Source organism: Apium graveolens, chromosome 4, assembly GCF_009905375.1.
Source record: "Apium graveolens cultivar Ventura chromosome 4, ASM990537v1, whole genome shotgun sequence".
NCBI lineage: Eukaryota > Viridiplantae > Streptophyta > Magnoliopsida > Apiales > Apiaceae > Apium > Apium graveolens.
In genome coordinates this window covers 84,218,633-84,243,363 of record NC_133650.1, presented here as the reverse complement: position 1 = coordinate 84,243,363, position 24,731 = coordinate 84,218,633, and the positions used below count along the sequence as shown (strand labels likewise).

Sequence of the window (24,731 nt, the reverse complement as noted above, 5' to 3'; positions counted from 1 at the left end):
GAATGGTATTAGTACAATGAAAGTTGGCTTTTATCAGTTTCGTGTTATTCGATTAATATCATCACTGTCACATGCTAAAGGTAATAACAATGGCTATAGAAGGAAGTAATAATGAAGTTGTGATCTCATGAGTGTTTTATTATTAATAAATTGAAGTGTTAGTTAAGTGGTTAATTAAGTAGTTAATTATAGTTAATATTTAATCAACAATTTTAAGTGTTATTATCTTAACATTGAGAAGTAATCATACATTGGTGAGTGAGTTTAATTAGACAATAATTTAGTCTGAGTCTCTGAGGGAACGAACTAGAAAATATTCTATATTACTTGCGAACGCGTATACTTGCGTGAATATTAGCGCGTGTTTTCGCCCTAACAAGTTTTTGGCGCCGCTGCCGGGGACTCGGCGTATTTGTTTAGTTTATGTACTTACCATCATTGGTCATTAGGACTCAGTGATTAGGACGTAGTAGTTACTTATTTTTTCTGGTTGTGTTTCAGGTACTTTAGCAAGCGTTTATGCAAACTCGTTCTCGTGCTCGCAAGAGGACTTTAGATACAGCTGAGGAGACAAACGAAGTTCTTGATATTCCGGAGAAGTTAGATTTTGAGGATTCGGATTCAGGAACTGAGCAGAAAGAACCAGTAAACATGGGAGATCGTATTGTTCAAGCTGATCCAGCTCTTATGGATTTTTCTCGGCCTAAAATTGATGACATTCAGTCAAGCATCCTTCATCCGGCTATTCAAGCTAACACCTTTGAAATCAAGCCGGGCACTATTCAGATGGTGCAGAATTCTGTTTCTTTTGGAGGAGCGGCAACTGAAGACCCCAACATGCACATAAGGAATTTTGTCGAGATCTGCAGCACTTTTAAGTATAATGGCGTGACTGATGAGGCTATCAAGTTGAGGCTTTTCCCATTCTCACTAAGGGACAAGGCTAAAGACTGGTTACATTCTGAACCAGCTGGGTCCATCACTACGTGGCAAGATCTTGCGCAAAAGTTTCTGGTGAAGTTTTATCCGATGGCAAAGACTGCTGCTATGAGGAGTGCTCTTACTCAGTTTGCACAGCAACCTACAGAATCTATGTGCGAGGCTTGGGAACGCTACAAGGAAATGTTGAGAAAATGTCCACATCATGGAATGCCGGATTGGATGGTGATCACTGGTTTCTATAATGGTTTGGGGGCCCAATCTCGGCCCATGCTCGATGCAGCAACTGGAGGCACCTTATGGGCTAAAAGCTATACTGAGGCGTATAATCTTATCGAGACAATGGCTGCAAATGAGCATCAAAACCCAACTCAGAGGATGACGTCAGGCAAGGTAGCAGGTATTCTGGAAGTTGATGCAGCCACCGCTATTGCAGCCCAGCTCCAAGCGCTATCAATGAAGGTTGATTCTTTGGCTACGTATGGAGTTAATCAAATAGCTATGGTTTGTGAGCTTTGTGCAGGTTCTCATGCTACGGATCAGTGTTCTCTTGTAAACGAATCTGTTCAGTATGTGAATAATTATCAGCGACAACAGCAGCCTGTGCCAGCGACCTATCATCCTAACAACAGAAATCATCCAAATTTCAGCTGGGGGAATAATCAGAATGCTATTCAGCCACCATATCAGCAAGGAGTGAGTAAACAGTTTAACCCACCTGGATTCCAGCAACCACAGCAGTATGCTACAAGGCAATCATATCCTCAACAGGGAAGTGCAGCTGCACCTACTAGTGCTGATTTTGAGGAACTTAAGCTGTTGTGCAAGAGTCAGGCGGTTTCTATCAAGACCTTGGAAAATCAAATTGGTCAATTAGCCAATGCAGTGCTCAATCGTCAACCTGGCACTCTTCCCAGTGACACGGAAGTACCAGGCAGGAAGGAAGCTAAGGAGCAAGTCAAGGCTATTACCTTAAGGTCCGGAAAAGTAGCTGATGCTGAAAAGGCAAAAGAAGTAGAAGCTGAAATTAGAGGTGAAGAATCTAAGCAAAAGGAGAAAGCGGCGGAACCAAGGAAGACTACTGTTGAACATACTATGCCTGAGGCTAATACAGGGGAGAAAGAGCTCTATCCTCCACCACCTTTTCCTAAGAGATTGCAGCAACAAAAGCTGGATAGACAGTTCGGGAAGTTTCTGGAGGTGTTCAAGAAACTTCACATCAATATACCTTTCGCTGAGGCTCTGGAACAAATGCCTAGTTATGCGAAGTTTATGAAGACTATTCTTTCAAGGAAGGTGAAACTGGATGACCTTGAAACCGTTGCTCTCACGGAAGAATGCAGCGCTGTTCTGCAACAAAAGTTACCACCAAAACTGAAAGATCCAGGGAGCTTCACCATTCCTTGCACAATTGGCAATCTGACGTTTGACAAGTGCCTTTGTGATTTGGGAGCAAGCATTAATCTGATGCCGTTGTCGATCTTTAAAAAACTGGATCTGCCTGATCCAAAACCCACGTACATGTCACTACAATTGGCTGACCGTTCCATTACTTACCCAAGAGGCATAGTTGAGGATGTGCTCGTCAAAGTGGATAAGCTCTTCTTTCCAGCAGATTTTGTTATTCTGGATTTTGAGGAAGATAAGAAGATTCCCATAATCTTGGGGAGGCCTTTCTTGGCTACTGGCCGTACCTTGATAGATGTGCAAAAAGGGGAACTTACTATGCGGGTCCAAGATCAGGATGTGACCTTCAACGTATTCAAGGCAATGAAATTCCCTACAGAAGATGAGGAGTGCTTAAAAGTGGATGTGATTGATTCTGCGGTTACTTCGAAACTCGATCACATGCTAATGTCTGATGCATTGGAAAAGGCCTTAGTGGGGGATTTTGACAGCGATGATGAAGATAGCAACGAGCAATTACAATATCTGAACGCTTCTCCCTGGAAGCGAAAGCTGGACATACCATTTGAATCTCTTGGTACTTCTGACCTCAAGAACACTGAAGGGAAGCTCAAGCCATTACCTGAACACTTGAGGTATGTTTTTTTAGGTGATTCATCTACGTTACCTGTTATTATTTCATCTGACCTTTCAGGTAGTGAGGAAGACAAGCTCTTAAGGATTTTGAGAGAATTCAAATCGGCTATAGGATGGACCATAGCAGACATCAAGGGGATAAGTCCTTCATATTGTATGCATAAAATTCTGCTAGAGGAAGGTAGTAAGCCAACTGTGGAACAGCAGCGAAGACTGAATCCCATCATGAAGGAGGTGGTGAAGAAAGAAATTCTGAAATGGCTAGATGCAGGCATCATTTATCCTATTTCTGACAGCTCGTGGGTGAGCCCCGTACAATGTGTACCTAAGAAGGGAGGTATCACTGTGGTCGCAAATGAAAAGAACGAGCTCATCCCTACTCGAACAGTTACAGGATGGAGAGTATGCATGGATTATAGAAAATTGAACAAAGCCACAAGGAAGGATCACTTCCCCCTTCCATTTATTGATCAGATGCTTGACAGATTGGTGGGTCATGAGTATTTTTGTCTTCTAGATGGTTATTCCGGGTATAATCAGATTTGTATTGCACCAGAGGATCAGGAAAAGACTACCTTCACTTGTCCATTTGGCACATTTGCTTTTCGCAGAGTTACGTTTGGGTTATGTGGCGCACCGGCCACCTTTCAGAGATGTATGATGGCTATATTCTCTGACATGATTGGAAATAACGTCGAAGTGTTCATGGATGACTTCTCCGTCTTTGGATACTCATATGATGAATGTTTGAATAATCTGCGCGCCGTACTCAAAAGATGCGTGGAAACTAATTTGGTGCTTAATTGGGAGAAATGTCATTTTATGGTGCGTGAAGGCATTATCCTTGGGCATAAGGTCTCTAGCAAGGGTCTGGAGGTGGACAAGGCCAAGGTGGGAATCATTGAAAATCTTCCCCCACCTAATTCTGTGAAAGGAATCCGTAGTTTTCTTGGTCATGCGGGTTTTTATCGGCGATTCATCATGGACTTTTCAAAGATATCTAAGCCGTTGTGCAATTTGCTTGAGAAAGATGTGCCTTTCAAATTTGATGATGAATGTTTGGCAGCATTCGAGACTCTCAAGGAGAGTTTGATCACGGCACCAGTCATTACAGCACCAGATTGGACAGAACCATTTGAGATGATGTGTGATGCGAGTGATTATGCGGTAGGTGCAGTTCTGGGACAGCGCAAGAAAAATCTCTTCCATGTGGTCTACTATGCGAGTAAGACTTTAAATGGTGCCCAATTGAACTACACCACTACTGAGAAGGAGCTTTTGGCTATAGTCTTTGGCTTTGAGAAATTTCGATCTTATCTGCTTGGTACGAAAGTAACAGTATTCACTGATCATGCAGCTATTCGCTATCTGGTTTCTAAGAAGGATTCGAAGCCGAGACTCATTCGTTGGGTGCTTTTACTTCAGGAATTTGAGTTAGAGATCAAAGATAGAAAAGGTACTGAGAATCAAGTAGCTGACCATCTCTCTAGGTTGGAGAATCCCGATTCTACTTCACAAGATAGGACGTTAATCAATGAATCTTTTCCGGATGAGCAGTTGTTTGCAATTCAGGAGGAAGAACCATGGTTTGCAGATATTGTAAACTATCTCGTCAGCAATATAATGCCTCCTAATTTGACATCCGCTCAAAAGAAGAAGTTTCTGCATGAGGTGAAGTGGTATATGTGGGATGAACCATATTTGTTTAGACAGGGAGCTGACCAGATCATCAGGAGATGTATCCCGTTCTGTGAGACGGAGGGGATATTACGAGACTGCCATTCCACGGTTTATGGGGGACACTATGGAGGTGAGAAGACGGCAGCTCGTATTCTGCAAGCAGGTTTTTTTTGGCCTACTTTGTTCAAGGATGCTCATCAGTTTGTTTTAAGGTATGATCGTTGCCAAAGAGTGGGAAATTTGTCAAGGAAGGATGAAATGCCATTAAATGTGATGCTTGAAGTCGAGGTCTTTGATGTATGGGGAATCGATTTCATGGGGCCTTTTATCTCGTCTTGCAATAATCAGTACATCTTGCTGGCAGTCGATTATGTCTCAAAATGGGTCGAAGTTAAAGCTTTACCGATAAATGATGCAAAGGCAGTACTAAATTTTCTTCATAAGCAAATTTTCACAAGGTTTGGAACACCTCGGGTAATCATAAGTGATGAAGGATCGCATTTTTGCAACCGTAAGTTCACTTCTATGATGCAGCGTTATAATGTGAATCATCGAGTAGCTACTGCCTATCATCCACAAACAAATGGTCAAGCGGAAGTGTCTAACAGAGAGATAAAGCGCATTCTAGAGAAGGTTGTTTGTTCGTCAAGGAAGGATTGGTCTTTAAAGCTCGATGAAGCTGTTTGGGCTTACAGAACAGCATACAAAACTCCACTTGGGATGTCACCGTTCCAGTTGGTGTACGGTAAGGGATGTCATCTACCTGCGGAGCTTGAGCATAAGGCCTACTGGGCATTGAAGAAGTTGAACCTGGATTTAGATGCAGCTGGTAAGAAAAGAATGCTTCAGCTTAATGAACTGGATGAATTTCGACTTCAAGCGTACGAAAATAACAAAATGTATAAGGAAAAGGTGAAGAGGTGGCACGATAGGAAGCTACATCCAAAGTTATTTGTGCCAGGGCAACAAGTTCTCTTATTCAACTCTCGGCTCCGACTTTTTCCTGGGAAGTTGAAATCAAGGTGGTCTGGACCTTTTATTGTCAAAACTGTGTTTCCACATGGAGCGGTGGAAATTTTTGAGAATGATCCGGACCAAGCATTCAAGGTTAACGGTCAGCGGTTGAAGCACTACTATGGGGACATGGCAAACCGAGAAGTGGTTAGCTCCATTTTGTTGACTACTTGAGCAGGGTACGAAACGTCAAGCTAATGACGAAAAAGAAGCGCTGCGTGGGAGGCAACCCATGAATTATTGTTACAGGAACCCTTAGAAGTTAATAACCTATCCAAAAACACAAAAAAATCAGAAAACAGGGGCTGAAAAAAAAAATTTCCAGTGACCCCCTGCGCGCCCGCGCAGCTATGCTGAGCGGCCGCGCAGCAAGCTGAGCGCCCGCGCAGCTATGCTGAGCGGTCGCGCAGGGGTCGAGCACCAGATTTTTTTTTTTTTACAGTTCAGAAAAAAAAAAACACAAAAACAGTTTTAGTCCATAAACCCACGATTTGTTCCCACTACCCCATCATTTTATCCCTTAATTCCCAAACCCTAATCTAATCCACACCCTATATATACATACACCTATCCTACATATCTCCCACAAAACTTCCTACACTTAAACCCTCTCACAAACATCAAATATCAGTTCTTACACGCTTTTATTCACGAATCAATGGCACCCAAGAGAGCACGCACTATTGACAGCAGCAGCACAGTTCCTACTGCTAATTCATCGAGGGGTACTGCTGCAAGGCCTCGGTTAACTGACAGAGCCGCGGAGGAGGAGTACACTAGGCTGTTGGGGAAGCCGATTCTGAAGGAGAGGGGGTTTTTGCCATCGGGGAGGGATGGTGAGTTATTGCCCATGATTGCAGAGAAGGGGTGGATAGCTTTTTGTGAGTCACCCGAAGCAGTACCGATGAGCGTTGTTCGCGAGTTCTACGCGAACGCGAAGGCTGAAAAGAATGGGTTTTCTGTGGTCCGTGGGCTGACGGTTGATTATCATCCTGCGGCGATTCGCCGTGTGATTGGACAGCGAGAGAGGAAGCCCGGGGAGGAGAACTGGAATGAAAAGACTGCTGAGGATTTTGACTTGGATTTGATTTGTGCGACTCTCTGTCGCCCGGGCACAGTTTGGACCTGCAGTACAGGCAATAATGAGTATCGTCACTTTCCGGCGATCGCCATGAACAGGTATGCCCGTGCATGGAATGCATTTATTTGTGCTAATATTTTGCCTTCTTCATATGCACACGAGGTCACAGTTGAGAGAGCACAGCTGTTGTGGGAAATTCTGAATGAGGAGTACTATGTGGACCTTGGTGAGTTTATCTACCAAGGAATTCTGAAGTTTTTGAGGGGAGTAAAGCATATGAACATCCCTTATGCATCTACGGTTACGAAGCTATGCCGAGCAGTGGGAGTGAACTGGCCGGCTCATGAGCAGTTGCAGTTGCCAGCCGCTCCGATTGATTCTGGCACTCTGAATGGGATGCAGGAGTGGACCGGTGGTGAGCCTGAGGAGCATGGGCTGGGTTATCGTCTTCCAGGAGGGCGTCCAGCACGAGGTGCTACTATGGCTAGGCCAGGGCGTGATGAGGCTGGTTCTTCGAGAGCTCAGGAGGGTTCTGGGATGGTTGATGCCCAGTATAGGAGGCTTTCACGACGGATGGATGCCATGTATGAGACACAGAGCAGGTTTGCTCAGGAACTCACCCTTGCGTTAGGGACTGCTTTTCGAGGCCTTGGAGCTGATATCCAGTGGCCAGTTTTTGGTGAGGACTCTGCATACCCGCCGCCTGATACTCCACCCACTGAGGGTGATGATGATGATGACTCCGAGTAGGTATACCCTGTGTTCCTTTTTACTTCTTTCACTGAGGATAGTGAAGATTTTTAGTTTGGGGGTGGTAGTTAAGGAATATTGTGTGTGTGTCATTTAGTTGCATATTCATGATAGTTTAGTTCATATAGTTGCATAATTTATGCCATATAGTTTTTTTTTATGAATGTCATGTAGCTCATGCATTTACCATGATCCCTTTTGTAATGATTTATCGACTGAATTGTGATATTGATGTGAGTGTAGTGATAGCATTAAAGTGATATTAAGTTGTGTAGGTTGATATGCATGCTAGAAACAATTGTAAGTCCACTAAGTCTTAGAGAATGCGAAAGGGCTAGATTGTGTTATGATTTGGTTGTTTTCAAGGTCAATCTACTTATTATGCTTAGAATTCGATTATAGGTTCTTAGTGATAAAGACATGAAAAAGAAAAAATTTGGAGAAAAAAATATGGAAGTTGTTGCTAGTTGTGGCTAGGCGTCAAATGGCTAGTAGCCGGCTCGCGTATGTTGCGAGTAGTCTAGGGTTGAGCAAGATGGAGCGAAACGCACTTGCTCAGAAATTAAAAAAAAAAAAAATTTGGCATAATTGATCAAGAGTGGGCTCTTTGGTATTCGAGTTATTAAGTTCTTAGGGGACTTTATGCCTAGCGACCTAAGGCTTTTAGAGTCTGGGATCCGCTAACCTAACGCTCGTTACATGGATATCATTGTATAAGTCTTTTGTGGACCTCACTCATTGCACGGTCAAATAAGCATTTGAGTTGTAAATAAAAAGCACGATTCCGTAGTAAGCTCCAGAGTTCTTATAGTGTTGTATATCACTTTGTGCTTGGAATTTTTATTCTTTGTATAATAGTAGGATTGCCTTGAGGATAGTCTAGTCATAGTAATTGGTCTAGTTCCGAAGCATATCTGTTAAGCATTTGCACACACCACGTTTCTGGCTGTATGTCCGTTTGCATGAGTTTATTGATCTTTAGTTGTCTAACTGCATTCGTTGAGATGTGGCAATTTGGTTGATTAATTGTAGTAAGGGGGATCGCTGCATTTTCATATAGATTGCATTCATGCATATTTTTATTTGTTTTTGAGTCTGTGACGCTTGAGGGCAAGCATCGATTTAAGTTTGGGGGTGTGATAAGTGACATTTTATACCACTTAGAACATCTTAAAATGGCTTAAATTGGTGTCTTGAAATCAAGTATTTTGTGTATTTGATGCGTTTTTCTAGTGTTTATGCATTTCAGGGTATTAGTTGCATTTCGGGGGAGGAATCATCAAGAATAAGCCTTGGCATGTGTTCACCATTGCGAGAGGAAAGGAACGGGCAGATTACGGCGAAGAAACAGAGCAAACTTGGATTTTTTTCCAGTAGAGGCCTGCGCGCCCGCACAGCTATGCTGAGCGGCCGCGCAGTAACCTGCGCGCCCGCGCAGCTATGCTGAGCGGCCGCGCATGGTCGGGAATTTTACTGAATTATTTTAGACTTCTACTTCTGTTTGGCTTCCAACTTCTATGTAATCTGAGTTTTATGGGACTATTATATAAGTAGATTTGAGACGTTTTCACAGGGGGATTAAGAAAAAAGAAGATTGTGTTTTACGCAAGAAGCGAAGGAGATAAGGAAGAAGACCGATTTAGCACACCGCAACGAAGAGGAAGCATATTTTCTTGTGATTCTTGTTTCGTTGTAGCGTTGGATGCTAGTTTTCTTTCTTTGACTTATTTACTCTTGTGACGTACTCTGTTTTAATATAATTAGTTTTGTTATTATTTTCTTGTGTTTGTTTATCATGATTTCATATGAACCCATGATGGCGATAAGTTCTATTATGGGCTAATCGTGATCATGGGGTTGCAACGGATTTATTATGAAATTCTTTAGTTAATTGTTTAATACTTTAGTGTGTGATGATTGTTTGATATCTAGTATTGGTTGTGCGTATTCGTCTTATGTGCGTCGCGAACATATAAGATAGGGTGTTAATCTCTTGTGAAGCGACGGTGGATCTTGAGATTTAGAACTTGCCATGCTAGCATAGGTTCATGTACGTTGTGCATGATTAGTGGGTAACTCTAACAGTTTTATTTGCCCTATGTAATCAAAAAGAATAACTTGTGCTTAAATCGTTGTGTTGTCAATTTCTGTAGACATATAGGAACTCAACATAATTGATGACTATTCAACTTCTATCTTAATTGTGGATGCTTGGTAGAATGGTATTAGTACAATGAAAGTTGGCTTTTATCAGTTTCGTGTTATTCGATTAATATCATCACTGTCACATGCTAAAGGTAATAACAATGGCTATAGAAGGAAGTAATAATGAAGTTGTGATCTCATGAGTTTTTTATTATTGATAAATTGAAGTGTTAGTTAAGTGGTTAATTAAGTAGTTAATTATACTTAATATTTAATCAACAATTTTAAGTGTTATTATCTTAACATTGAGAAGTAATCATACATTGGTGAGTGAGTTTAATTAGACAATAATTTAGTCTGAGTCTCTGAGGGAACGAACTAGAAAATATTCTATATTACTTGCGAACGCGTATACTTGCGTGAATATTAGCGCGTGTTTTCGCCCTAACAATACTCGCTCAAAATCTGGGGGATCCGGCTCTGTGGTTTATTTTACATTCGCAACGTGGTTGCTGTTTTGAGAAAACAATTTGATTAGTTGCCCAATGTTCGGGAAGTAAGTCCCTCTAATTGAGTCGGCATAAGCGACAGGCCGGGGTACGGTCTATCAAAATGTAAGTGGCTGGGTGGCAGTCCATCAACGCGTAAGAGGCCGGGTGGCGGTCCAGCACAAGGTCCTTATGTGGCCAGGGTGATGACCGGTGGGGGATTCATCCATCTACTAGTATAAAAGGTTACTTATTGGTATCTTTGCCTGATCAGCAAGATATCAGGTTTATGCCAAGGTTTTCTCCTTTCCAAAATTCATTGGATATTGCAACTCTGTTTATAATTTTCATAACAGAGGTTTTCAAGGAGTGTATGAAATGTATATATATATAGGTGTATATATATATCGGGACTTAATGAAGTATCTCGTAACTTCATTATTTATAATGATATTTCAAGGATTGAATCTATTCAAATCTTATCTTGTAGTCTCATCTGGGTGATGAACTTTTGAAACTGATTATAACTTGAACGATGGTAGTTCAAGTAGTATTCGGATATAAGTATATTGGAGTATCTTGTAACTTCATCTTTTAAACTTATATCTAGTAAATGATTATCTTGTGCATGTCAAAGATTTTCGAAAAAACGTTGAGACAAGGTTAGATATATGAGATCACCTTGCAACGATATTTTATACAGTTATAAACGGGAACTCTGTGTATATTATACATGACAGAGGATTTCAAAGATTGTGAAAAGTATATATGTACATATATACTGAATATTTTGCGACTTGGTTGCGGTAAGATATCAAACTTGGTTCATTTCATCTTGACCAAGACTTTCATGAGTACTATGAGAATGCTCATATATTGTAAATCATTATACATATTATTTTGGTGGGCTTGTTGCTCACCCTTGCTTTCTTCTTTCATCACACAACATCAGCTAGACAAGATGAACATGACCAAGCTTCCAATTCGTAAGCGGTTAGAAAATGTTCCGCAGTTTGCTGGAAGCGTTGATGCCGCCGTAGCTGAGGTAGGAGCTACCAATAGGCTAGGTTTTCAACTATTGATGAACCAGATTTATGTATATTTATGAATTATAATAATGGCAAAGAAATTTAAATTTATTCAGAAACCCTTTTAAGGTGTATTAGCATATAATTGCGGAATAAAATGACTTGTGATTATTTTTGGATATTCATCTCTGAGACTATAACTTGTGGTGTGTGTTTATGGTGGGGTCACAGTACAGAATAGTTGATTATTTATTAAGATTGGGTGTTATTAAGGGAAATGGAACTCGTGACAACCCGGATCCCCGACCCCGGATTTGGGGGTGTTACATAAATGGTATCCGAGCCAAGCGTTATAAACCTCAGAGATGATGTGACGTTAAGATAATAAGTTCACTAAGATAATAAGAACTCTTGCCAAGTTCATAGTCGGACTACCTAACGTAGTACTGACAGTTAAAACTCTTATGGGAACCCTTATAAATATCGTGATAGAAGTATAGTTCATTATCATATATGGTAGCGGGACTCTGAACCCTGAGGTTGAGGAGCAACAATGCGATGATGTTTTATTAGTTATTGGAGATCAGATTGTGGATCCGATAGAGCGTCCTAACACGGGACCGGATGATGTTCATATTGAGAATGTAGCAGTTGAGGATGTTGTCCTAGAAGGGATTATCGCTGAGAAGGATCCTGTGAAGGATCCACACAAGAATGAATAAAGGACCATTGAGGAATTGATGGCCATGGTTAGGGCAACTACCAGAGGTAGGATTGGCCGGTCACTACCAGAGGTTCGTTCAAGTTTGTAAAGATAGTAGCCCCTTTAACGCGGCTTACTCGTAAGGCTGAGAAGTTCTAATGGACAGAGAAATGCGAGAACAGCTTTTAAGAACTGAAGCAAAGATTGGTGGCGGCCCCTACGATGGCATTGCCGGATGGAAAAGGAGATTTTGAGATGTGTAGTGACGCTTCGCATATGGAATTAGGGTGCTTCTTATACAGCACAACAAGGTAATCGCGTACGCGTCAAGATAATTAAGGGAATATAAAATTCGATATCCCCACCCATGAGCTTGGGCTTGTGGCAATAGTTTTGCCCTAAAGATTGGAGGCACTACTTGTATGGAGAGAAGTGCGAGAATTACCTAAGCCATAAGTGCTCTAGTACATTTTCACACAGAAAGAGCTCAACATGCGCCAAATGAGGTGGTTAGAGCTAATCAAGGATTACAATTATGAGATTCTTTATCATTCGGGGAAAGCCAATGTGGTGATTGATACCCTTAGTAAAAAGGAGAGACTAAAGATGATAATGTCTTTGAGAGAGTTTATAAGAGATTTTGAGAAAATGGAAATAGAATCGAAGGTAACCGGAACCGGTACCGAAAAGCTGTTTGAGATTGCAATACAGCCTGAATTATTGGAAAAGAACATATTGTGCCAGAAAAAGTGATGAATGAAGGTAGAGAGCCAACAAATAGATAAGAGATTAATACCGAGAAAGATGATAAGGGAATAATGAGATATTCCTACAGAATTTGGGTTCCAAATGTTCAAGAGCTTAAAGATGAGATCTTAGATGAAAGCTAGTTTGAGGAATAAGATTTAGAGCAAACCCTGAACGTGATAGTCAGGGAGGTCGCAATCAAGATAGAAGGAACCCATAACATGATGAAGTGGAAAATGAGGATTTAAAATATGTAGGATAACCCCAATTATGGGGAGGAGGAGGGAATGTTCAGACTAAGGAAACAGAAGTCGAGTAAGGAAAGGAGACCCGAGACGGTACTCATATACGAAAATTTATGGACCTGTCTAGACAGAACTTAGACTATTATCCCCAACCACCACCCTGAGGAAATAATGCGGTGAGAAATTCTTTCAGGACCTCTAAGTCGCTAAGCTCTCAGAGTTCCAAGGAACAAGCTGACCCAGTCGAGGCAAGAGCCTGGCTAAAGGAAATATAGGAATCATTTGAGATTCTAAATGATTGACGAATCACAAAAGACTGTTTTGTCACTTACCCTCCTAAGAGAGAGGCCACCCGCTGGTGAAAGGCCAAGGAAGGCACAGAGCAAGAGATTATAATAAATTGATTAAAGTTCAGACAATTGTTTTCGGGAAAGTACTTCCCAAGGTTATGGAGGTAGTGTAAAAGCTTTAGAGCCAGAACAAAAGCGGACGAGTATGATGAATTATGAACCTAAGTTGTAAAAGTTGTCAAGATTCGTTCTGAGGACACGAATCCAGAATGACGGGATGTTTGAAATCAATGCTTATGTTGTGTTGGTTCATGAAATAATGACAAGAGAAAGGAAAATAAAAAGGAATTGAAGTGGAAAAGAATATAAAGGCAATAGAGTTTGAGGAATGATAAGGGAGTTGGGTATGAGGAAACCCTAAAGACTCGTAGCAATAGAAATAGCAAAGTATGTAATCGTCAGGATGAGGGTGATTCACCATGAGTTAAAAATTGATGGTTGAAGGCATAAGAGATACATATATTTTATTCCCGGTAAGTTGGGAGGATCCGAGGAAACTTTGAGATAGATCGATTGATTAATAAGGAAACGCGGATGGACTGAGGGGGTCAAGAAAGTAAGAAATTAGGAAAATTGGATGAAGGAAGTGACCTTCAAGAATATGAAGTGTAAGACCGGTGGCTTGATACCCAAAAAGGGAGGCGCCAGGTATGAAAGATATCCCAACATTGAGATGACTGTTGAGATAAACAACAAAAGTAAATACGGAATTATTAAGAAGAAGTTCACATTGAACACGACCAATATCTTCCAGGACATCCTTGTTATCGTTACCAAATTAGGCAAGAAAAGCGGATAACCATTGTTATCTTTTGGAGGCCATATTGATTGACCTTATTTTGAATACAGATGTTATTGTGAAATTAGGCATATACTATCGAGGTGGAAATGATTGAATAAGACACCCTTATCAGGGATATATGACTTGATTTATCCATGGAAGGATGCATGTACCTTTTTAAAGGTGGAATTAAGGATAGAACATCGGTAACTTAAAATAAATCCTAGGGGAATGCATAAAGGTTGGCATTTCACCCTTAATAGGGATAGAATAAGTTTTGACAGTATGAATTGGAAAGGATTAAGGTAATAACAACCTTTAAGAATCAGTGGAGAAATTTTTCAGAAGTATATAGACAATGATTCTGGTATTAATAAAGGGTATCTTGATATGCCCTGTATCTAGGGAATACAAGAGGAATGATTCAAGGATAACCTTAGAGGTTTTACAAGGAGAAAGGTAATATTCAAATTTCTCAAGAATAGAAATGTTGATAAAGGAAATATGACATAATTATAATGATGCCAAGTGGGGCACGTGTTAAACCACGAGAAAGTATGGATCGAACCAGTAAAGGTCAAAATTGTTCAGGGCAATTAGGGCCTAAGATAAAAGATGTTCTAAGTATGATTGAGAGTCAGTCGTGACAGTGATTAACCTCTAAAGACTGAGGCAATAACTTATGGAAAAATGGTGATATTTTTTTTTACTCATCAGATTTTAAGGAAAACATCTTCAACCAAGTAATGATTGAAGTGAGGTAGAAAATTTAGTTGGAGGTGGTTAAAAGGACATGATTGTAAGGAAATTTTACTATCAGGAAAGGCCAAAGAGGTGGCCAACACTTTAAGTGTAAGAGGACAATTATAGGCGCTTGTGCCAAAGGAATACAGTGATGATGGTTAAAGCTGTGAAGGTTGTATTATGGTTTGGAAGATTGACATTCCTTCTGATGACTGTGCAATACCCAACCGTAATAGTAGTTGGTAAAGGTTTAATTCGTGTAATCGCCATGAGCGGGCTATCTATCTCAGAAGGTACTATCTTGAGATAAGCCAGGACCATGTTTCAAAAAGGACTAGACGAACCTTTGAGTTAAGTCTTCTATTGAAGGCATATGATTATGAATGGTAATTATATTAACTCCTTAGAAGAATTTAATACGATAGGTATGGACTCCGTATGGTTAGCTATTAAGATTCCAAGGAAAATGAATGACGACAGTAGGTCAGTGGTGGACCATAGTAATGCAGCAACGATTCTTTGAATAATGAGCAGATTACAACCGTGAGAGTTGTAGTGTAATGGATGTTGAGATTGGGTACCCCTAATCGGGTTGTGGTGATGTATAAGTTGCCGTTGAATAGACTGGTTAAGTAGATTATCTACCTATTGATTATTTATTCCTTCTTATCAATAGAGAGTCATATTACTATACGAGGAAGGTTGCGATGCAAGCATAGAATTCTAGTAACGATGGTGTCTAGAATGAGATCCCAGATTCGATTTTCGATGTCGAGGGAGTTTCAAAGGTGATTATGTATAAGCTCGAGGAAGAGCATGGGTCCATAGAATGATGGACGGAATAGCAAAAATAATTAGGCATGTGAAATACGATGCTATAATATTTGATGTTGATATAAATACATATATGTTTTGTTCTCCTATGACAAACCTCTATAGTTCAGAGGTAGATTCCAAGCCAGATATTTTATGGCAATATTTTTTTACATATATACAATTCTCTTCAATTCGTTCTTTTCTCTTCTTTTCATTGCATGTAAGCTGAGAAGAACAACCCTTCCAGAAGGGGAGGTATTGCCGAATGACTATCTATCTGTGTGATAGAAGCCTAGTAGGATACCACATGTTGTTTAATTGCTTTTTAAGTACTAAAGGCTGGCCACCTTCTGTACTAACTATGCAATGTAACAAGTGTTCATGATCATAATGATCTCTCAACAAATTCCTTTACTTCTATATGATTGATCAAATTTTGGAAAATGGAAACAGCTGAAAAAGGAGTAGTAAAGTTATGGTGGTATTCAGAATGGAAACACATTCGTGATACTAAGGTTGACGTGGTTATTAAAATGTTATAACGCTAACAAGCAAAAGTATAACCAGTATAATATTAGGAATGGAAGGTAGTAGCGATTACGAACTGGAAAATAATGGGTATTAAGAAGCAAAAGCTCTAATGCTAAAAGCTATAATGAGAGTCTGTGCAATAGACTTAAAAGAATTTGGAATGATCACTTAACACGGATTGAGTTTTCTTACGACAATAGATCATATGTCAGTATAGAGATATCGCCTTATGAGATCCTTGAGGGAAGACAATGTCGATCTCCCTTATGTTAGGAGGAACGCAGTAGTCCAAAGGACCAGGGATATATTAGATCTAATCAGAGGACGGCTGGTAGTAACCCAAGATGGACATAAGAGGTATGCTGATTTGACTCGAAAGGACAAAGAATAGGAAATAGGGGACCTAGTAATGTTAAAGGTATCCCTTGGAAAGGATTGATGAGGTTCAAAAAGAAAGGAAAGCTAAACCTACGAATTGTTGGACCCTTTGAGGTATTAAGACGTATCGGAAAGTTAGCATATGAGCTAGCCCTACCCCCGAACATGTAGTAAGTTCATAACGTGTTCCACATATCAATGTTAAGGAAGTGTAATTCGGATGCCAGACAAATAGGGGCATATGAGTGCATAGACATGCAACCAGACGTAACCTACATGGAGCAACCAGGAAGGGTTATAGATCAAAAATGGACAAATGCTTAGGAGAAGAGTTATCAAACTAGTCAGAGTTTGATGGTAGAGCCACAATATGGGAAAATTACGTAAGAGTTAGAAAGTGCAATGCTAAGAAAGTATCCCTACTCATTTTCTATCTGATTCCGGGACGGAATCCTTTTAAGGAGGGGAGAATGTAATAACCCCAATTTTTGGAATTTTTGTTACCCTTATGAATAGTGTTTTGCTGAATAAGAAAACTTTTCATGCCACACTATGTAGGGGTTCTTTTATTGATCTTTCGGGATATTATTAGTACTCTATGTGGTATATAAGTGTATGTAAAGATCGTCAGAATCCAAATTTGAACCTTTTGATTTTTCCCGAGAATCCACCAGATACAGAAAGAATTGAGTATAAGGTAACATGATTGAGATGATTTAAATTCAAGGATTATAAGAGAGGATCATAAAAGGAATATAATGTATTGAGAAAGGTTAAGGGAACCCAAGTAATAAAATCCCGGGTATGATCCCTCAAACGATAAACGAGAACGAAAGTTAAGCGAACCGTATAACAGATCAGCGGTCATTAGGCAAACAATTAGGAAGTTAATCAAGGAGGTTAGGGATGATGAGGTCATCCAACCAATAAGAAGAGGGCAAGTAAGGGATGATGACATCATAAGGTGACATAAGCATGACATAGGGGGAAGGAGGTGTGGATGAATGATAACCACACAAAGTTCAAGGTTAATAAGGTAATTAACCAAAATCTAATAAAAAAACAACCAAGCTAAGCTAAACAAATCACAAACACAAAATCATTTCATTTCTTCAACCATTGCTCTCGGCTTTTCACTCCATTTCAAGAAGAAGAATTTCAAAATTCAAGTTCCAAGCTTCCTTAATTGGTAAGATAATTATCTAGTACTCCTTATGCATAGATATAGCTATCCTATAAGTTTAAGCCTCCAAATCATTCACAATCTTCTCCAAGAAATCAATGAAGAAGATAATGAATAGTTATTTCGAGATTTTTAACTTGATTTTTCTTGTTTTTCCTTAAAGATCCAAGCATCCCTAAGACATCTCAAGGCTTCTTAAGGCTTCCTAGCTACTCCAATCACTTCAAGGAAGGTATAACACCTCCAAACCCTAGCTTTACTTTGTATATTAGGATGATTTTGGTTGTTATGGTAAAAGAGTAGCTTGATGCTTATAGGTTTAGAGTTTGGGTTGGAGTTGTAGTGAATTGAATGTTGAATCTTGTTGATTAGTAAAGGACTTAAGTATAGTTTTAAATTCATGTTGAGAATAACATAAATTGGAGAAATTGAGGTGTTGGGGCTGTTGTAGTGTGATATGTATGGATTTTGGTTGTATGAATAAATGGGGGTTGATTGGTGGTTGATTTGGAATGGTATAAATTTGGGAAATCGCGTAAACATAGCCGTCGTAATGTCCGATTTACTTTAGACTGCTTTTGTTCATAACATTAGGATCCGAGAATTCCCTGCTAGGTTTTGACCATTGCCATTTTTAGATAGTTCATTTTACGAGCTTCGTTTTGATATGTGGTTCGTTTGATTCCGATGTACGGTTTAGGAGAAACGGCCGTTTTAAGTAACGACGTTTCGCGAACGAACCATTACCCCTTGCCTTACTTTGAAACATAGGTTAAAGACCTTAAAGGACTAATTGGAGTATGAAACAATTATGTTAAGCAGATTAGGAAGTTCGTAAGGTAATCGCGAAAGAATCTCCTTAAAACTCATAATGGTTAATTTATTAAAAATGGTGGAGCCGAGGGTACTCGAGCGACTTAAGAGAATCAGTAAGCGCAAAGCGAGCGTTAGAGTCTAATTTGGTTAAAGTATAGATTTACAAGTGACTTTGGTTTAATTCCAACTTACATATTGTTTATAGGTTACCAGACTCGTCCCGAGCCATTTGTAACCCCCAGTCGCTCAGGCAAGTTTTCTACCCGTTATACTGTTGTTGTGATGTATATGTGTATATGCATGATCTTGTGATAAATGTATATTTGTTATTAGCAAATTCTTGCGATATATTGGAGCATGTGATATGGTATATATACATGCCTGTTTCATATTCTTGATTTATATATCTGTTGGTTCAAATGCTTATTAGTTGCATAATACCTATGCTAGAGATAAGCAATAGTTGCGTATACCCTTAGTATAGGGGACCCAAAGGTGAACATATTTCTAAACCGGGAGTCGATGCTCCCGAGTATATTATATATATATATATTTATATATATATATGGATATAGTTTTCAAAACTATTGATCGAATAAGGTTTATTCGATAACTTTATTTTATTTAATGAATATTATTTGAATATTCATTCGAAAACTTATGACTCTGTTTATTCTATTTAATGATTATTAATTGGATATTCATTTGAGGATGTATGACTCCGTTTATTTTATTTAATGAATATTATTTATAATATTAATTCAAGATATTATGACTCCGCTTATTATTTAATAATATTCTTTATTTTATTATAGAATAATGTTTCAATAATTAAACTTATTTTCGATTATTCAAATAAAGATAGTACTTTCGTATAAGTATATCTTTGGTTATTTAATATTCATTTCAAGTATGAGTTTTAAAACTTCTACTTCGATTATTTTTATAAGGATTATCTTTATGAGAATATTATTTAAATAATAATATTCAGATATTTCTAATATATCGGGACTGATTTATTTTAATAAATCAGCATTACTCCAAACATTCTTAAAAATGTTTTCGAGTCTTCAAAATGATTTCTAAAACTTAGGGCGGATCCCAAAACTCATTCTTTTATATTTAAGATCCTCCTTTCGAAGGGGATTTAAATATTCGCTCAAAACCTGGGGGATCCGGCTCTGTGGTGTATTTTACCTTCCCAACGTGGTTGCTGTTTTGAGAAAACAATTTGATTACTTGCTCAACGTTCGGGAAGTAAGTCCCTCTAATTGAGTCGGCATAAGCGATAGGCCGGGGTACGGTCTATCAAAGTGTAAGTGGCTGGGTGGTAGTCCATCAACGCGTAAGAGGCCGGGTGGCGGTCCAGCACAAGGTCCTTATGTGGCCAGGGTGATGACCGGTGGGGGATTCATCCATCTACTAGTAGAAAAGGTTACTTATTGGTATCTTTGCCTGATCAGCAAGATATCAGGTTTATGCCAAGGTTTTCTCCTTTCCAAAATTCATTGGATATTGCAACTCTGTTTTTAATTTTCATAACAGAGGTTTTCAAGGAGTGTATGAAATGTATATATATATAGGTGTATATATATATCGGGACTTAATGAAGTATCTCGTAACTTCATTATTTATAATGATATTTCAAGGATTGAATCTATTCAAATCTTATCTTGTAGTCTCATCTGGGTGATGAACTTTTGAAACTGATTATAACTTGAACGGTGGTAGTTCAAGTAGTATTCAGATATAAGTATATTGGAGTATCTTGTAACTTCATCTTTTAAAATTATATCTAGTAAATGATTATCTTGTGCATGTCAAAGATTTTCGGAAAAACGTTGAGACAAGGTTAGATATATGAGATCACCTTGCAACGATATTTTATACAGTTATAAATGGGAACTCTGTGTATATTATACATGACAGAGGATTTCAAAGATTGTGAAAAGTAATTATGTACATATATACTGAATATTTTGCGACTTGGTCGCGGTAAGATATCAAACTTGGTTCATTTCTTCTTGACCAAGACTTTCATGAGTACTATGAGAATGCTCATATATTGTAAATCATTATACATATTATTTTGGTGGGCTTGTTGCTCACCCTTGCTTTCTTCTTTCATCACACAACATCAGCTAGACAAGATGAACAGGACCAAGCTTCCAATTCGCAAGCGGTTAGAAAATGTTCTGCAGTTTGCTGGAAGCATTGATGCCGCCGTAGCTGAGGTAGGAGCTACCAATAGGCTAGGTTTTCAACTATTGATGAACCCAATTTATGTATATTTATGAATTGTAATAATGGCAAAGAAATGTAAATTTATTCAGAAACCCTTTTAAGGTGTATTGGCATATAATTGTGGAATAAAATGACTTGTGATTATTTTTGGATATTCATCTCTGAGACTATAACTTGTGGTGTGTGTTTATGGTGGGGTCACAGTACAGAATAGTTGATTATTTATTAAGATTGGGTGTTATTAAGGGAAATGGAACTCATGACAACCCGGATCCCCGACCCCGGATTTGGGGGTGTTACAATGTCTGGGATATAATTCAAGTTATATGTAATGGAACTGAGCAATTAAGGGAAAATAAAATACAACTCTTGATTCAGCAGTATTAGCATTTATATTGTGAAGAAAGTGAGTCACTCACTGACATTTTTAGTAGGTTTCAAAAACTACTAAATGCTCTAAAACTGCATGGAAGAATCTATCAGACAAAGGATTCAAACCTCAAATTCCTTAGATCTGTACCAAAGAAATGCAAGCCTACAACGGTCTCACTCAGAAACTCTCAAGATTACAAGGAATTTACCTTGGACTGACTGTTTGGGATTCAAAATACCTATGAGCTTGAAATGGAGCAAGATGAGCAGCTGAAGAAAGGAAGAAAGAAGGGAGGATAAATTGCATTGGTTGCTGAGCAAGAGAGAGAGAAATAGGTGAAGGTAGAAGCTGTGGAATCTGCACCAAACCCTAGAGTTTATGAAGTCAAAAGAAAAGGGCAGTAGCTGAACATAGATAAACATCTGGCTTTTCTATCCAGAAGGTTTTTTAAGCTCAAATTCAAGAATTTTTTTGGAGAATCCAAGTCAAACAGAAACATGTTGGACAAGTCAAAATTTAAATGTTTCAAATGTGGCTTGGGTGGTCATTTTGCAAGTGAATGCAGAAAGCCTGATTCTGATAGAAAGAAGTTTGAGCCTGTGGATTACAAAAAGAAATATTTTGAGTTTCTCAAACTAAAGAAAATGGCTTTTCTAACTTTGGAAAATGACTGGGCTGCTGATGGATTAGATGATGATGAGGATACAAGCTATGTTAATCTAGCCCTGATGGCCAAATCAGATGAAGCAGAAGTTAGTTCATCCAGCAATCAGGTAATCACCATCAATCTAGAATATTTATCTAAAGCTGAGTGTAATGATGCTATAAATGACATGTCAACATAATTATATCATTTACATGTTACACTTAAATCACTCTCTAAAGAAAACACTAAGATTAAATAGAACAATTTGTTTTTGAGTGAAAGAAACAATGTGTTAGAAACTCAATTTGTTGAGTTTGAGAAACTGAAGATAGAATACAAGATTGCTAAAGATGAACTAACTGAATCTTTAAAGAAAAATGAGATTTTAAGAAAGCAGCTTGAACGAGAACAAGAAGTAATTAAGGCTTGGAAATCATCTAGAGATGTCCATGCACAGATTACTAAAGTTCAAGGTATAGAGTCTTTCAGTGAGGAATCCTGGAAAAAGAGTAAGGAGAAACTAGATCCCAGTTTGGTAGAAGGACTCTCAACGGATGTGGATTTAACGGATAATATAGATTATCCATCGAAAGACAAAGAACCACATCCATCGAGTAATAGAAATCCAGTTAGCAAATCCAAGCTAGCTAAGTTAAATGAAAAATATGGATCAATTTCCAAGAACTTTGGTACAGGAGAAACAAGTCAAGTGAAAGAGAACAAAGAATCAATGTAAGGCATCTGTCAATCAAGCAATTGAATGACAGATTGGAGAAAATTGAGGTTAAAGCAGAATCTAAAAGGAAAAACAATAGGAATTGGAAAGTAGAAATTAACAAACATAACAACTACACACCTGATAAATATGCACCTAGAAAAATCTGTGTAAAGTGTGGTAGTGTTAATCATTTATCTGTTAATTACAAACTTGTTATGCCTGCACCCATGTCTGCACCTCCTTTATTTCCTCGTATCTCTACAATGCCTGTGAATGTTATGCCTGCACATAATTTGAATTCACAATTTGCTAATATGCCATTTGTACAAAATCCTTACTATCCTGCATTTAGTATGGCTCAAATGCCATTTAGCATACCTTACCGAAATAACATATTTGCACAGAATATGATGTTAACCAAACTGTGCATGATAATACTGCAATGATGAATGGTTTTAAAGGTTCTACTCACATGACTAAGGATAAACTTCAGATACCTAAGTCAAATGAGGATAAGCCTAAGAAACCTAGGAAAAAGGCTAACAAAGCAGTACCCAAGGAAACTTGGGGTACCAAAATCAACTTGATTTGATTTTGATGTGTGCAGGGAAACAAAAGGAATCTCTAGTATCTGGATAGTGGGTGCTCAAGGCACATGACAGGTGATTCTACCCTGCTCAACGAGTTTAAGGAGAGAGCTGACCCAAGTATCACTTTTGGAGATGAAAACAAGGGTTATGCTGTGGGATATGGCTTTATTTCTAAAGACAATGTCATCATTGAGTAAGTTGCCCTAGTGGATGAACTCAAGCATAATTTGTCAAGTATCATCCAACTTTGTGATAAGGGCAACTCAGTTACATTCAACTCTCAAGCATGTGTTGTAATAAATAGGAAAAAGCAACAAAGTGGTTCTCACTGGAGTGAAAAAAGGAAATGTGTATGTAGCTGATTTCAATTCATCAAATGCAGAATCTGTCACTTATCATTTCAGCAAGGCAAGTCAAGATGAAAGTTGGCTATGGCACAAAAAGCTGTCCCATCTTAACTTCAAGACTATGAATGTCAGGAAAGATTTGGTAAGAGGCATTCCCCAAGTGGAATTCTCAAAGGATGGATTGTGTGATGCTTGTCAGAAAGGAAAGCAGATCAAGGCATCATTCAAAAAGAAGCTTGAATTATGAATTGAAGAACCTCTACAACTACTGCATATGGATTTGTTTGGACCAGTCAATGTGTTGTCAATCTCAAAGAAAAGATACTGTCTGGTGATTGTTGATGATTTCTCAAAGTTCACTTGGACATATTTTCTTAAATCTAAAGATGAAGCTAGTGAAATCATTATCAATCACATAAGACAAGGCAACAATCATTATGATCTCAAATTTAGAAGAATCAGGAGTGACAACAGAACTGAGTTCAAGAATTTCTCCATGAGGTTATTTTATGAAGAAAATGGAATCATGCATGAATTTTCAGCAGCTAGAACTCCACAACAAAATGGAGTGGTGGAAAGAAAGAACAGATCTCTTATTGAAGCTATAACAACCGAAAAATTTACGATTATTTTATGACATATTAAATGAGTATTAAATGAGTATTTTTTACGTGCTATATGTGTTCAGTGTGATTCAGGATATTTTTGGGTATTTAATTACATGTTAAATGGATTTATATTAAAAATTATATTTTCCAAATATCATTTTAATAGTTGTTATTTAGTATAGAGAAATTGGCTTTATTCTGCATCATATGGTGTATATCATAGTGATTTTCCGAACATGCAGTTAATTTATGGAGTGTTTTTTTCGTGAAAAATAACTTTTCCGGGCCCCTATTGGGACGTCAAAGCCCGCAAAAATTGTATTTTTATAAAATAATGGGACTTTCAAATATTCAATATTTTTGCATTTTTGAATTATTCATAAATTTTGGAAAATTTTGACATAATTTTTTTATTTATTGGATTAAAAATTATTCCCTATTATTATTATTTTTGGGCTAATTATTTTTATTAAATGATACAATTAGGCCCTAAATAATTTTGGGAGTATTATTTTTATAAATATAAATACCATTTATTTATTATTTAATTGTTATTATATTATATAAAAATCAGAAAAATAAAAAAAATCTGAAAATTCTTTGAAAATTGTTCTTGGTGTTCTTGAGGATCAATCAATCGTTTGAAGGTGATGTGAATCTCATAATTCAAAGTATGAGTAACCATTGTGAAGCCCTTGATCGGTTCTATCTATTTCAGCCATCAAAATTCTCGAACGATAGGT

At 38.3% G+C, this 24,731-nt stretch overlaps 1 non-coding gene across 1 annotated transcript; it reads right to left on the bottom strand.

The window, feature by feature from the left end:
• Nucleotides 1-1,044: 1,044 nt before the first annotated feature.
• LOC141722113 (small nucleolar RNA R71) lies at nucleotides 1,045-1,151 on the bottom strand. The gene has a single exon (XR_012575143.1). It is a non-coding gene; the product is annotated as a small nucleolar RNA R71 (small nucleolar RNA).
• Nucleotides 1,152-24,731: the final 23,580 nt, after the last annotated feature.